The following is a 15,165-nucleotide window of genomic DNA, read 5'->3' on the forward strand; positions in this document are numbered from 1 at the left end:
ATATGGTGGTCACAGTACTAATGCTGCCAAGGGCTTGGAAATGGGAGAAACAACCCAAAGACCTGTTTCTAACCCCACAGTGCAGCAAGGTTAAGTTTCAATAATGTTCTTTTGTGACCAGCATTGTGGGATAGTGGTTGCTACCTCTGCAACACCAGCATCCAATATGGATATCGGTTCAAGTCCTAGTTGCTTCACTTCTAATCCATCTTCCTGCTAATGAGTCTGGGAAAGCAGCAGATGATAACCCAAAGGGAGACCTGGAAGAAGCTTCTGGAGCTTGGTTTTGGACTATTCCATCTCTGGTTCTTATGACCATTTGGGAAGTGAACCAGCAGATGTAGATTTTTCTGTCTCACTTTCTCAGTCTCTCTCTCTCATTCTCCCTGTGCCCCATCTATGTGCACTGTCTTTCAAATAAACATAAATAAATCTTTTTTCAAAAACCTATTTTCCAGAAGAACATACAGAGGTGTTAGGGTCTTGAGAAACAGAACTGTTCTCACTAAGATTGTAAAGTGGGCTTCCCTCTGGGTGGCACTCCCTGCAACATACTCTCTACAGTCGTGGTGGAGAAATAGCTTTGAGAGAAGCAACTGGAAAAAAATGATGAAGAAAAATAGAACGAATGTCTACTGTGAGAAGAACTAGGAGTCATCTAAGCCCAGCTATTAACTAATCAGCCATGGATAACACATTGATCTTCTCGCTGCAAAATATATTTCCTGCAGTCTTCCATTTCCAGCTTTAACATTCTTGTATATTAGTCTTTGAAATAGCAGAGGAAAGAGCTCCTAGCCCCAGGCTATCAGAGTGGGAGCATGCAGCCACATACAACAAACAGGGAGGTTTTTGAAGTCACCGGTGTTATCCCTAAGATTTATGTGGATGCTGTCGTCTGCTTAACAATGTGACTGTTGTGTAACGTAATGTTTAAAACTATGTTTTAAATTGCAGTCAAGTATTACAACTTGAAGGCACTGAATAAAAAACAGCCCCCATAATTCAATAATTATGAAAGCTTACTGTTGTCACTTCCTATGTGTCAGGCACTGTTCTGAGTATGGACTATATATTATCTCCTTATGAAGGGAGGTTTCATTTTACCAGCCACAAATGAGAAGCCAGGGGCTCAGAGAAGGAAGCAATTCGTTCAAGGATGCACAGTATGCAAGATGTTAACCTAGGTGTGTCTGATCCAATATTGCATTGGTCATTGTTGCAACACTGTGGAGGTATAGTAGTTTGGCTTAGAAGTTCAAACCAAGGTGATGCCAGAAAAAATTACTGCTTTTCCTGGGTGGCCTGGATGCTGGCCAGTGAGCTAGGTAAGCCTTCTGCTTTGGGGCTTTGGGGGAGGATGGTGATAGACAGGAAACTGAAAAGTCCCCATAAGATGGCAGCTGATGGTTAGCACTCCTGACAAAAAGGACTAGGAAAAATGTTATCTCAGAATGAGCACAGTGGCTGAGTTTTCTGGGTATGGGTTCACTTGATGGCAGCAGGACCTGCTCAGGGCTCAGGCACTGAGGTCTGGCTTCAACCTTTGCTAGAGGAGGTTGGAAAGAGAGATGCAAAACCCAGGGAAGCAGATTGTGGTTCAGGAAAGAAACTCGTTCCAAGCAAGAAACCAGAAAATTCACCCTCCAGACTGAGCAGCGTGTAGGCGCTGTTGGGAAGTGGGAGAAGGGGCTGAAGCCTGCTGGACGTCTGGGAACTGCAGATCTGCTCCAAGTCCTTGCTGGCAAAGATTTGCACCCACCAGCCATCTGAGTTTGCCATTTCATCGTCTTCTTTGGTCAAATAGTATTTAGGAGATAGGAGAGGGACACACTCTCATTAGGACACCTGTGTGGCTGCAGATGAGAGATGAGATAAGCCACTGAGCTTACCTAAGAACTGCATCCTGACTGACAGCAAACAGTGAACAGAACCCCAACAGTCTTCCCTTTAGCTTACCAAGGGTTAAGACCTGCGATTGCTGCTTCTGCCAAGTGTGCAACTTTGGGAACTCAATTCTTGTTTCTGTTTCTAATGATGAAAAACAGTCCCAGAACAGTTTCAAAACAACAGCCTTCACATGTTAAACATGATTTTATTTTTAAGATAGAATTACTCAAATCCATAAGGCCACTGACCTTCCTTTTTCTCTGAGAATTCTAAATAATATTTATAAAAGTGTAGCAGCATCTATGTGCAAGACAGGGGGTATCATATTTGAGCAGTCTCATTTTTCTGATAGACCTCTGAATCTTGTGCCATATTTATTCCCTGTTGTCCCCCAGGCCAGTTAAAAATCCAGTGTGGGCCTTATCCACTCACTCGACATAACAAGGAACCAAGATCCAGGCACTAAGTGCAATGAGTTCATTTGCAACCTCTGGGCTAGAAGTACAATCTCATTGCAAACCGAAAATGAGACAAGAGACAGGAAGCAATGAAGATGGGTGGATTGTCAATAGGCCCTATGGGAAAAGGTTCATCTGGACCTGGGAGGAACTTGAGGGCAGAAATCATTCCGGGCAGGTTCAGTGTTCAGTGTGTTCAAACACAGTCACGCCTAAGGCCGTGGAAGCACGTCGCTCCAGGAGGGTGTGAGAAGAGGAAGGAAGAGAAATTTCTAGGAAATCACAGAACTGCTATTTGGTAATTAGCATTTTGAAACTTCATCCTCTATGCCAGACACTGTGCTAAGTATTTTGTATAAATTTCACTTGATTCAACATCTCCAGGCTGTGGGAAGGATTTTAGCTTGTTCCTTTGTTTAATAAATAAAGGTGGTGACACTTAGTAGCTAAGTGGGTCCTCCCCAGCTCAAACAACAAGATACGTTGAGATTGGGACTCCAGTTCAAGTCTGAGTAACTGGAAATCCCATCGTCTTAAGCATTCCATTTGAATGTCTCTTTACACTGCATGTAATAACTTTGCCACTGTTGGCTTGAATTGATAGTTAAACCTTAGGTGACTTCAAATTTTGCATGTGAACAGCTAGGGTCTCCTACCTGCTTATGAGCTCCATTAAGAAGAGACCTTTTTATGCTTCTCTAATGTTCCCCTGGGTGAAAAAAAATGTCCTAAATATAATAATTTTCTTTTTCACAGTACTTTACAATCTTCAAAACATGTCTTCATAACTGTATTTCCTCACTCCATCCCTGTGAGAGGAATAAGCTATTATTGTCACTAATTTACCGGTGAAGAGGCACAAGCGTAAGGAGTTTTACAATATGCCTCAGTTGGCAAATGGAACAAAAGCTCTGACTTCCATATTGCGTTTTGTATTTAAGCCAGCATCCTTTTGAGTCTATCAGTTACTCCCTTTCCCAAAGCCAGCTCCACTTGCTAAGAGGCAGAACCTTACCTTATATTTGTTTAAGAATCAGAGAGGATCATTTCAACTTAGGAAACACAGCACAGGCCCTAATTAAGGAGCCGGCATGAATTTTACTTCACTCAATGACATGCAAGCAATGAGTGATTTCCTCTCTATTAAAAGGACTATAGCCTCTGATGTGCCATGTTTTCTAACTGGAATGCAGAACCTGATTCCTGTTACTGCTGCATTCTTACCACGCTGAGACAAGATGGATAAATTGCAGGCATGCTGCTCAAATGCCCTCACATCAGTGATGTACTAAAGCATCATAGGGTACTGTCTACCACCACTCCTTTGCCATAAAGCATAAAATCAGCCTCCACCACGTGTAACTGAGAGAATCCCTGTTCATTTTAACTTTCCACTGCACTGATAAAATGGTTCTCCTTTCTGTGGGTTTGAAAGAATCTGATCTGTCAACATACTTTGTGTGACATGGCCAGTGGGGTAATTCATGCTACAAACTCAGGTGCCATCATTGTCACTATTTTGTGCTAAATTTTCCTTCCCATGATTTTACCCTTGCACTTGGATTCCTAGAACGCAGCTCCACCATAGAGCAGACTGTAGAGTACAGGCTGCTTCTCATCAACTGTTACTGAGCCAAACACTGAGCCTGTGCCTTAAACTGCTGCCACGAACACATCTTTCTCCATGTAAGTTTTGTTTCCTATACATGTATAAAGTAACTGCTCAGCTCATAGCACAGTTATGCAAAAGATGAGATAGAGAGAGACGATGAAACCAAAGTTGTAACCATTAGGAGAACTCGACCCATATGGAGACAGTCCTTATGTCCAGGTTCCACCTCCACCATCTCAAAAACCGAAAACCTTTGGTTCTGTGAACACAAGGAGGCATGGCGGATGTGTGGATGGGCACATTAAGCTTCCTTGACTATCCCCACATCCATCACGGATTGGCTTATTTCAGTCTGAAATCTTTCCTTATTGTTGCAGAGCTTCCAGATTTAAACCAGGCCAGGGAGGCAGAAAGCAAGCAGGGCCGAAACAAGTGGTTTCACTGGATCAAATGGGGGTCTTTCATCCTTCTGGGGACAGCATTTCATACCATGAGCATAAGAGGGATTTTTGAGGGGAAATGAAGTTGGCCTCCAGATCTGTACCGATGACAGATTTTTGGTGAGAGAAGAGAAACTGTTTTGAAGAAATGGAAATGAAAACAAAAATATCAAACCCCATGAGATGTTGAGTAAACAATATTGAAAGGGCTAATGACCTTACATTTTGCATGGAGGTTACCTCATATTAGAGAGAACATAAGATATTTGTTCTTTGGAGATAGACTTGTTTCACTGAGCACAGTGATCTGCGATTGGGACCATTGATTGCAAATGGTAGAATGCCATTCTTTTTAATGGCTGAGTAGTATTCCATTGAGTAGTTGCGCCACAGCTTATTTTTCTTTTTCTTTTTTTTTTTTAATTTTACTTCTTCTTATTATTATCATTTTATGATACAATTCTATAGGCCCTGGGATTTCCCTTGTCCCCTCCCCAGTTCCCTTCCCTCTTTATGGGTTCCCCTATATTCTTGCTATAGTATAGTTCTTCATATATAGTCATATGTCCACCATTGCAGGCAAGGATAATGACAAGAGAGTCTAGCTTCCTATTGTCAAGATATAGTAAACAGTTCCATTGGGAGTCCATCTTTGTCTGGAAGTAGAGATGCATACTGCATTGTATCCTCACATCTGGATGTGGTAGTCTCCATTACGCAGTTATTATATATCCCCTTAAATGAAAAGCCACAAAACAAACTCAAAGGGAAGGAAAAAAAAAAGAAATCAACAACACTATGAGGTTAAAAAACATGCTATTGACTGACTAATGTGTTGCTGGAGAAATAAAACAGAAAGTCAAGAACCTTCTTGAAGAAAATGATCTTTGAGTCATTGAAAATTTTAATCAGAAGAAAGTGTTTTGAAGAGATGAAACTAACAAAAAAATCAAAATCTATGAGATACATTTTCTGCTGATCTTTGTTGGTGAGGTACGTCTTCTGTAGGCAACAAATAGATGGGTTTTGTTTTTTAATCCAGTCTACTAATCTGTGACATTTGATTGATGAGTTTAAGTTATTTACACTCAGGGTTAATATGAAATGGGTAGTAATTTGGGCCTGTCATTTTTGCAATGGGTTGTTCATTGATTTAATCTTCTGTTGTTGTTTTGCTGGGATATTTTTCACATTTGCCTTTGGTTTTGGTGAGTACTATTCTTTTTCTCTGTCAAGAGAACAGCTTTAAATATCATTTGTAGGACAGGTTTGGAAGAGGCATATTCTTTTAACTTTACTGTGGAAGAATTTTATTTTATTTTCAAAGACAAAGGAAAGCTGGGTGATTACCCTGGGCCGATAATTTTTTGCTTTTAGAATCCAGAATATTGGGCCCACCATGACAGTGCAGCAGTTAAAGCCCTCACGTTGAACACACTGGGATGCCATATGGATGCTGGTTCTAATCCTGGCAGCTCCACTTCCATCAAACTCCCTACCTGTGGCCTGGGAAAGCAGTCGAGGATGGCCCAAACCATTGGGACCCTGCACCCGTGTGAGAGACCCAAAAGAAGCTCCTGGCTACTGGATTCAGATTGGCTCAGCTCCAGCCGTTGCAGCCGCTTGGGGAGTGAATCATTGGACAGAAGATCTTCCTCTCTGTCTCTCCTCCTTTCTGTATATCTGCCTTTCCAATAAAAATAAGTAAATCTTAAAAAAAATAATCTGGAGTATGTTGGTCCATTCTCTTCTGGCCTGTACAGTTTTCTGTGAGAGGTCGCCTATGAGTTTAATTGGCATTCCTTTATATGTCACTTGATTTGTTTCATGGGATCTTTTCCTTTTGTTCAATTGAAGAGAGTTTGATTATCATGTGTCGTGGTGAAAATCGCTTTTGGTCAAGCCTGTTGGGAGCTGTGTGTCCCTCCTTTATGTTGTTTCCCAATTCTTTCTTTAGATTAGGGAAATTTTCCCTTATTATTTCATTGAATATACCTTTAATCCCAGCTGCACTTTCTGCACCTTCTAAGACTCCCATAACTCTTATATTTGGCCTTTTAATAGTGTCTTTCAATCTTGAATACTTTTTTTAGCTTGACCCATCTCTGTTTCCACCTTTTTCTTTGTTTCCCCCTGTTGACAGGAAATACCGTCCAATTCTGAGATTCTTTGTTCTGCCTCCTTCATTCTATTTTAGAGACTCTTGATTGCACTTTTCATTTGCTCCACTGTATTCTTCATTTCTGATATATCAGCTTTACTTTGGTTAATTTCCAATGTGACATATTCCTTGAATTCCTTGAATGCATGCTTTACCTGCTTCTTCTTGTTGATAAGAAGCTTTATAGCCAGTGTTTTGAATTCTGCATCCCCCATCTTCTCGATGTCTTCCTCAGTTTGCAGAGGAGTCTTCAGTAATATTCATTGTGCCACTGTCTCTTCTTTTGCTCTTGGTCATTGTACTTCCAGTTAGCAGAGTCTTCTCCCTGGGGGCAGGTTTCTAAGTTCTGTCACCCCCAGGTCTACAGTTTCATTTTACTTATTGCATTTGGTACATGGCTCTGTTTGCAGTCAGTTGTGCCACTCCCTGGAGTGAGTTCCAGGTCTGGGTTCTTATGTTAGATTTGCACCATATGGTCTTCATAGTCCTAGCTCCTGGCTCACCAGTCTCTACCTCCTGTGATGCCATGGTGAGGCTGTACCATTGTCTGTACAACCTTTCTCTCACTTCTGGTTGGAGCAAATCCAAGGATTAGTTTTCTCACTGTTTAGGGTTCTCAGCACATGCACAGCTCACTGTTGTTCCTGCAACCTTAAATTCTTTACCACACTGTACTAAATGGTGCCTGATAAGGCTCTAGGGGGCAGACTGGGTTGTGAAATGCACCCTGTTCCCACACTGTTTCTCTGGGATCTGCTGCTCTCTTGCTCTCTCTTTTTTTAAGATTTATTTATTTATTTTTTTATTGCAAAGTCAGATATACAGAGAGGAAGAGAGATAGAGTGGAAGATCTGATGATTCACTTCCCAAGTGAGCGCAATGGCTGGTGCTGTGCCGATTCAGAGCCAGGAGCCAGGAACTTCCTCCAGGTCTCTCACACGGGTGCAGGATCCCAAGGCTTTGGGCCGTCCTCGACTGCTTTCCCAGGCCACAAGCATGGAGCTGGATGGGAAGTGGAGCTGCAGGGATTAGAACCGGTGCTCATATGGGATCCCGGTATACTCAAGGTGAGGACTTAAGCCACTAGGCCATGCCGCCAGGCCCATCTGCTGCTCTGTCTCTGCTCCTGGTCAAATCAAACAGACCAGCAGGATGGACAGTTCTTTGTCTGGGTTCATCTCTTGAGATCCCAGTGAAAATCCCTTCCCACCTGGTTGCTGGTGGAGTTCAGGCTGCTGTTGCAATTCAGATCACCAGTCACTGAATGCTGCTGGGGTATCAGTCACTGCAACACCACACCATTGTGTCCGCTGCTTTCCTGTGTCTGTCAGTCTCCAGGAACCCTCTGCTGCGGCTGCTCTGTCCTCTCCTATTTTCTGGAATGTGCCCTCTCTGCTTCACACTGGCTAATGTTTCTCCGTCTCTTTAAATATGTCCTTACCCTATTCCACTATTTTGACTCTCCCACAGTTTCTTTATCTACTCCTCTTTCAATGAGCATCTGTGTTGTTTCCATGTTTTTGCTATTTCAATGTCAGGATACACTTAAATAGAATGATAGAGTTACGACTATTTATGAATGACTGTATTATTGTAATAATATAGGGGAAATCAGTGAGGAGGTGGATTTTGGAGAAGGTAAGAGAAATCCCAGAGCCTATGGAATTATATCATAACATAAAATGTAAAATGAAATTTTTAAAAAACAGAAATGAGATTTTTTAATTTTTTCTTTGCTCTAAGTATAGTGAGGTTTATCCAGAGGAACCTGTAGACTTTTCCAGGCACAAGTTGAGGAAGGATCATTCAAGGCACGGGTAGAAGAAAAGAATCTAAAGGAACAGAGTGAATGTGGAGCTGACTTCCAAAGGCTGGCAGCAAGAGAAGCCACTTGGTCAGAATTCTTGCCTGAACTTCCACAATCATACTGTAGATGGACTGCACCTTGAAATCATTCAATGAGAGAATGGCATTTGAGACTTTCTTTGGCACAGCTACATACTGGGTTCATAAAGCATCAGCACACAGCCCTGTCTTCAAGAGGCTAACACAGAAACATGCCTTGCCTTCTGGATTTATGGATAGAATCACTGAGCTCTGCTTACTCTTTGGTTTTCTTTACTGAAGTCTCCATACAAGCCGGAGACACAATTCATTATGACTGAGGGAGGGAATCATGGAGGTCTTTAATTGTGGCATGACCAAAATTTGGAAACTGCATACAATGCATACAAAGCATTTGGTGCCTATTACATGGAGAGAAGGAGATCTGTGTTCAAAAGTTTAAACTCCAGGAAAGTCTATTAGTCTAGGAGTCAAGCTGTTGCTTACGAAGACCACATCTCACCTTGAAGCACTTTGGTTCAATTCCCAGCTACAGTCCCTGACTCCAGTTTCCTGGTAAAGTGCACTGTGGGAGGCAGCACAGTTGGCTCAAACAGTTGGATTCTTGTTGTTGGGAGGCCTGGATTGAGTTCTTTGTTCTTTGTTCCAAGCTTGTTTCCAGCTGTAGGCATTTTGCAGGGGTTGGGTGGAAGGCGGGAAACCTACAAATAGGAGTCTCTATCTCTTGGACTCTCAAAAATATTATCATTAACATCATTATCATCATTATCATTCCTCTAGGGAATGTCTATTATCTCAAAGACTGAAATTCCAGATTTAACTCAGATTTCAAGTTGGTCACTCCTAAGAAACTAAAATAATAGTAGCCATTATTATTATTATGACAATAAGAGCAATAATAATAACTGGTGGAGGAAGGAGAAGATAAGAGGAAAAGAAAAAAAAGATCATTATGGTGAATCCAATTTACAGAATCTATTCAATTGCAGCATCAAGTTAAGTTGAACTTGGGATTGGGGCAAATATTCGGATGTAATCTGAAGTGACTTTTCTGTTTGATATAAAGCCATAGAAAATACACGGGGACTGTATAAAGAACAAGCAAGGTGAGTGAGCTGCATTAAAATGGGAATGAAAAATAACCTAGAAAATGCTATTTATTGTAAAAATTGCCAGCATGCTTAGAGCTGCTTTGATCATCTTTGCCTCAAAGAAAGCAGAGCCAACAAAGTGAAGTTTCAGAAAAGGGCAGCGAGATGATCAGAGACATAATGGCTGAAAAAAAGGTCTTTATCCCTAGAAGGAAAGAAACAATTGGGGAAAAATTCTTTGGCTTAATAGAGATCTATTGGATAATGAATGGCAAGCAGCGGCCATTCAGGTGGTGCCCTCTCCCCTGTCCCAAATCACAAGAATGAGAAGGAATTTGAAAGGACTGAAAATAGATAAATGGCCACCGTATGTTTAAAGCCTCAACTGGGGAAACTGGCAGCCTCAGGGCATTTTTTGAAGCAAACAATAGAGTGAATTTCTGAGCAGATCAAAAGTTCTGCACTTGCCCAGTAGCAACTCATCCTGTAGGGGTGTTTGCTGAAAAACAGTGGGGCAACAGCCACACGAGACACTCTGGAGTAGAGGAAGTCTTCCACATCAGTATATAGGACCACAGAAAGCGGGTGTAGGGATAGAAAAGGCTGAATTGATTTCCCCTGGGGGATACAGGAATTGCAATAGGATTGTGATGAGGATAAACGTGGCTGCAGCTCTGTTCCTACAATAAGGAACACTCGCTCAGAGGTCACCCAGGACTATCTCCACACAATCCTAAAGGGCTTTATTGAAAATAGAGAATTGTAGCCCCATTCCAGTTTCCAAAATCAGAATCTGCATTTTACCAAAACAGCAGCATCTGAGAGTTACCCTGGCCTCCATGCAGATAAGAAGGCTACATCATTTCCAACTACATCATTGACTTAATTCTGGACAGAGCCAGTTGTGCTGTGCTACAAGCTTCAATACCTTCATCCCCAAAGACAGAATTGAATTCCTGTGTCTATTAAATAATACAATGCATTTAGAGCATCTTTGGAAATATATTTGACATACAATTTGAATTAAAAAAAGCATTAGTATGCATATAACTTAAAATAATTAATATTTTGGGCCTGGTGTGGTGGGCCTATTGGCTAAATCCTCATCTTGCATGTGCCTGGATCCTATGTGGGCACCAGTACATGTCCGGGCTAATCCACTTCTCATCCAGCTCCATGCTTGCAGCCTGGGAGGACAGTAGAGGATGGTCCAAGGTCTTGGGACCCTGCATGGTAGACCCAAAAAGAAGCTCCTGGCTCCTGGCTTTGAATCGGCCCAACTCTGGCCATTGTGGCCACTTGGGGAATAGACCAGCAGATGAAGGGGCTTTCTCTCTGCCTCTCCTTCTCTCTGTAGATCTGGTTTTCCAATAAGAATAAATACATCTTTTTAAAAAATAATATTTATAATCAATCAGCCACTGGAACTCAAGAATGAACCAAAATGTTATAAGAATAGTGCTAGCGTAGACGCAGGAGGAAAACGAGACAAGAGTATTGTCTTTGCACATTCCACCTGTGGATGATATGTAAAAGACAGTGGGAGCTGGTTACACTGCTCCGGCATCCATGAATAATGTTCTGCAAGTCCAGCTCATACAGGCTTGAGAGACAGGTATATGAGTTACAGCTTAGTATAAGGTCAATGCAGAGCTTATCAAAAGCAGCTTGATAATCTTTAACTCGTTTTAATGACCAATTCAATTGTTTAGTTTATATTCTTCCAAAAAATATTCTTTTAGGGTTTTTTTTAGTACAAAATGTTATATCACAGAATTTCACATTCACTTTACCAAAAAGCAACCCAGAACTAATGATAAATTATACCAACATTCAAGAAGAAATAACAACTTAAGCTGCAGGTTCAGAAGTCACCTACAATACCAACATTCTATATGGGTACCAATCCAAGTTCCTGCTGCTGCACTTCTGATCCAGTTCCCTGCCAGTACTCCTGGGAAATTAGGAGAAGATGGCTCAAGAGCTTTCCCTGCCCCTACCCCCTGCACCTATGTGGGAGACCCAAAGGAAGCTCTTAATTCCTGGCTTCAGCCTGAGGCATCCTCTCCTATTTTAACCATTTAGGAAATGCACCAGAAGATGAAAGGCTTCTCTGTGTTTCTATCTCTTTCTCTGTAACTCTACCTTCAAAATAAGAAAAATAAGTATTTTTTTTTTCAAAAAGAAGAAATAACTCAGCAATGATAACATTAAAGTAGCAAAAGGCTTTGTGAACTCCCAATACTTAAATGGAGGCAAGGAGGCATTGCAATGGCAAATGCTAGGTCAGTTGTTCCCAGAGTCTGTTTTGAGAGAATTACACAACAAAGCATGATTAAACAAAGCAATCAGGGGACCTGAAGTCTTTCTCTCACTGCATCTGTGCCGATAGCCTTGATTGGACAACCTGCATATCCCACCCATAATGGGATCACTGTGTACTCTCAGCTCACACTCAGACATAGTGTGGAAAAGACACTCCATCCCATCTTTAACCTTAGTCTAATTAATAGCAAGGGTAATAAACATCTGCCTGTTACTCACCAACAGGTGCATACCCTTGTCAAAGGTCTTGGCTAAATCATCTTGATTGTCCCTAATAACAATGTTAACAGCCCTGTGCAGTAACTTCAGGTTGTAAAACATGCTTCCTTGATGTTTGCTCAATACTTTCATATGAATTAGAAACATCTATTATAGATTCTAGGCTACTAAGAGATGCTGGGAGCAACATGCTATAATTCATGAGGGAAGCTCAGCCGAAACAAGTGCCTGGAACCTGTTCCCTCATCTCCCAAGAAAAGACTAATGTCAACCAGAACCATCACTATTTGTACAATTTTCTGAGAATGGGATTAAAATAACTTTTAAATGTTTACACCTTTTCATCTACTTAAAGGGTAAAACAACACAAAGAACAGCACACAGAGAGAGAGAGAGAGACATCTCCAGCAGAGGTCTGTCATCCATATCGCATAGTATTAACCATCTGTCTTAGCTGTGCACTTGTGTCTTCTGATATCACCCAAGGTTACCTAACTGAAAACAAAGCTTGCAATCTACATCACTTACTTCCTCTGTCTTCACCTCAAAAGCATCCAGTCTGTTGGAGTCAAGAGCTAATACTGTCCATAATCTAGAAGTATTTTTGCCATGTGTGATTCCTCCTTTATTTCTTGAACATATTTTATCCCTTAGAAACATTTCCTATCCTGAGTTGCGTGTGTGTGTGTGTGTGTGTGTGTGTGTGTGTGTGTGTGTGTGTGTGTAGAGCCTAGGACTGGGAAAGAACCAGAAGAAGCTCTGTACCTGGGAAGCTTGCCTTTATTCACTCACCCTATGACTGCACTGGTTTGGTCTATTTCTAGTCCAGTGGCTTGCAGAGAATGTGAATGACTATGTAAAAAGATAGCATCAACAAAAGACTAATTCTTTGTGCAAAATGTCTGATTTCTTGAAAATGACCAGGCATATTAAGAGGCAAAAACCAGAACTAAAACAGAAAGATTATAAGAAACGTTCAGATTGTACAGAGTAGGACTCAAATAGTTACAATTGCTATGTTCAAGAAAATGAAATGACAAGATGGAGGATGTCAGTGGAGAAGCAATCTATGAAAATCTACAGATATTCTTGGATAAATAAAGCATAGAATTATAGAGTAACAAATTTCACAACATATAAACAGATTTCTTTCTTTCTCCCCCTGTTTGTCACTCTACCTTTCAAACATAATGAGTAAAGAAATCATTCTAAAAAGTATGAAAAATAACATTGTTTGACAATTACAGAATAAATGATATATCATAATTTTATTAAATGTGAGATGTTTGATAACATCAAACAAAGTTTTATGATGCAAAATGACCAAAACTCAAAAAAATGTTTGGTAACAATCCTTTATATCTATCTATCTATCTATCTATCTATCTATCTATCTATCTATCTACCTACATATGCATCTATCTGAACCACTTACTGAATAGGATTTTGGAAAGATTCCTTTGAGATCTTGGACAAGATAAGAAAGGCATTATAACCACCAATATTCAACACTGCACGGAAGGACATTGTGTAATAAAAGAAGAAAAAGAAAGACATCATGGGGACAGGATTCTGGCACATTGTCTGAAGATCCCATTGGAGACACACGTTTCCTATCAGAGTAACTAGGCTTGAATGCAGTTCCATTCTGGATTCCAACTTTCTGCTAATGCACAGCCTAGGAGGCAGCAGCTGTGTTTGCTTTAGTACTTGGGTACTAAAAGCAGCCTTGCTGCTGTCTTTGGTTCTTAGCAACATTTGAGAAGTGAACAGGCAAATGGAAAGCCTCTGCCTGTATCTCTCTGCCTTTCAAATCAATAAAAAAAAATGTAAATACTCTAGACTCTTAAAATAAACACCTCACACAAAAACTATCATGATTTAAATGAAAGAATAAAGCACAATTTTGAGCATAATAATCTACGAAGATTACTACAATTAGTAAGTAAATATAACCAGTCAGTGAATCCAGGGTTGTATACATTATTAATAAAATGGAAATAAGAAAAATTAATGATTTGCATCTCTTTAAAAATTTCCATTGAGGAGAAAGACAGACAAATAAGTCTTGCCCACTGGCTGACTTCTCAAATGGGTCAAATTGGAGTCCAAAACACAATCTGGATTTGTCCAATGAATGGCAGGAGCTGCCTCTCAGCTTGCAGCTGCAATCCGGAAGAGCCTGAACCCACCCCCTAAACCTCAGGAATGGAGTGAAGCCATTTAAACCAGCAACTTACCTGTCCTGTCAAGGGTACACCCCAATTTACATCCTTACATAAGAACCAATATTGAAGAAAAAGTTTAAGAGATGATACAGAACATCTACCCACAGAAAACGATAAATACTAAGAGAAATTACATGAAGAAATATACTATCTATTGATTGATGATTTTATAGTGTGAAGATGATAATTCTGCTGTGATGGATGCATAGATTTCCAGCAATCTGAATTATATTTCAAGAGCACTTTATGGTGGAAATTGGGCAGTTGGCACTTAAACTGTCATGCTATAAATGGCTGAAAAATAACCAAGACTACTTGGAAAAGTAAGAACAAATTTGAGAAACCTAGATTCCAAGATAACATGACTCATTCATTACAAGCTGTAATGTTACATTCATTAAGGAAGCACAGTATGGACAAGAATGGAATGGAGTCCCAGAATAGCTACATAAGTGAATTTATTGGGTTTATAAGTAGGTGATTTATGCAGTGAAAAAAGGATAATTTTTCAATAAATGATGTTCAAAAAACTTAATACCAATGTTGAGAAACACACCTTTATTTTTTTGAGATTTTTTTTATTGGAAAGGCAGATGAGATTTTACTGAGAGAAGACAAAAAGAGAAAGATTTTCCATCCACTGGCTCACTTTCAAAGTGGCAGCAGCAGCCAGAGCTGCACCGATGTGAAGGCAAGAGCCAGGAGGTTCTTCTGGATCTTCTGGATCTTCGATGAATGCAGGGTCCCAAGGCTTTGGGCCATCCTCTGTTGCTTTCCTAGGCCACAAGCAGGGAGCTAGGTGGGAAGCGGAGCAGGCAGGACACAAATCTGGACCCATATGGGATCCCAGAGCATGTAAGGAGAAGATTTAGCCACTGGTCCATTATGCTGGGCCC

Source organism: Ochotona curzoniae, unplaced genomic scaffold (assembly GCF_017591425.1).
Source record: "Ochotona curzoniae isolate NIBS_2020 unplaced genomic scaffold, NIBS_Ocur_1.0 contig_832, whole genome shotgun sequence".
NCBI classification, from domain to species: Eukaryota; Metazoa; Chordata; class Mammalia; order Lagomorpha; family Ochotonidae; genus Ochotona; species Ochotona curzoniae.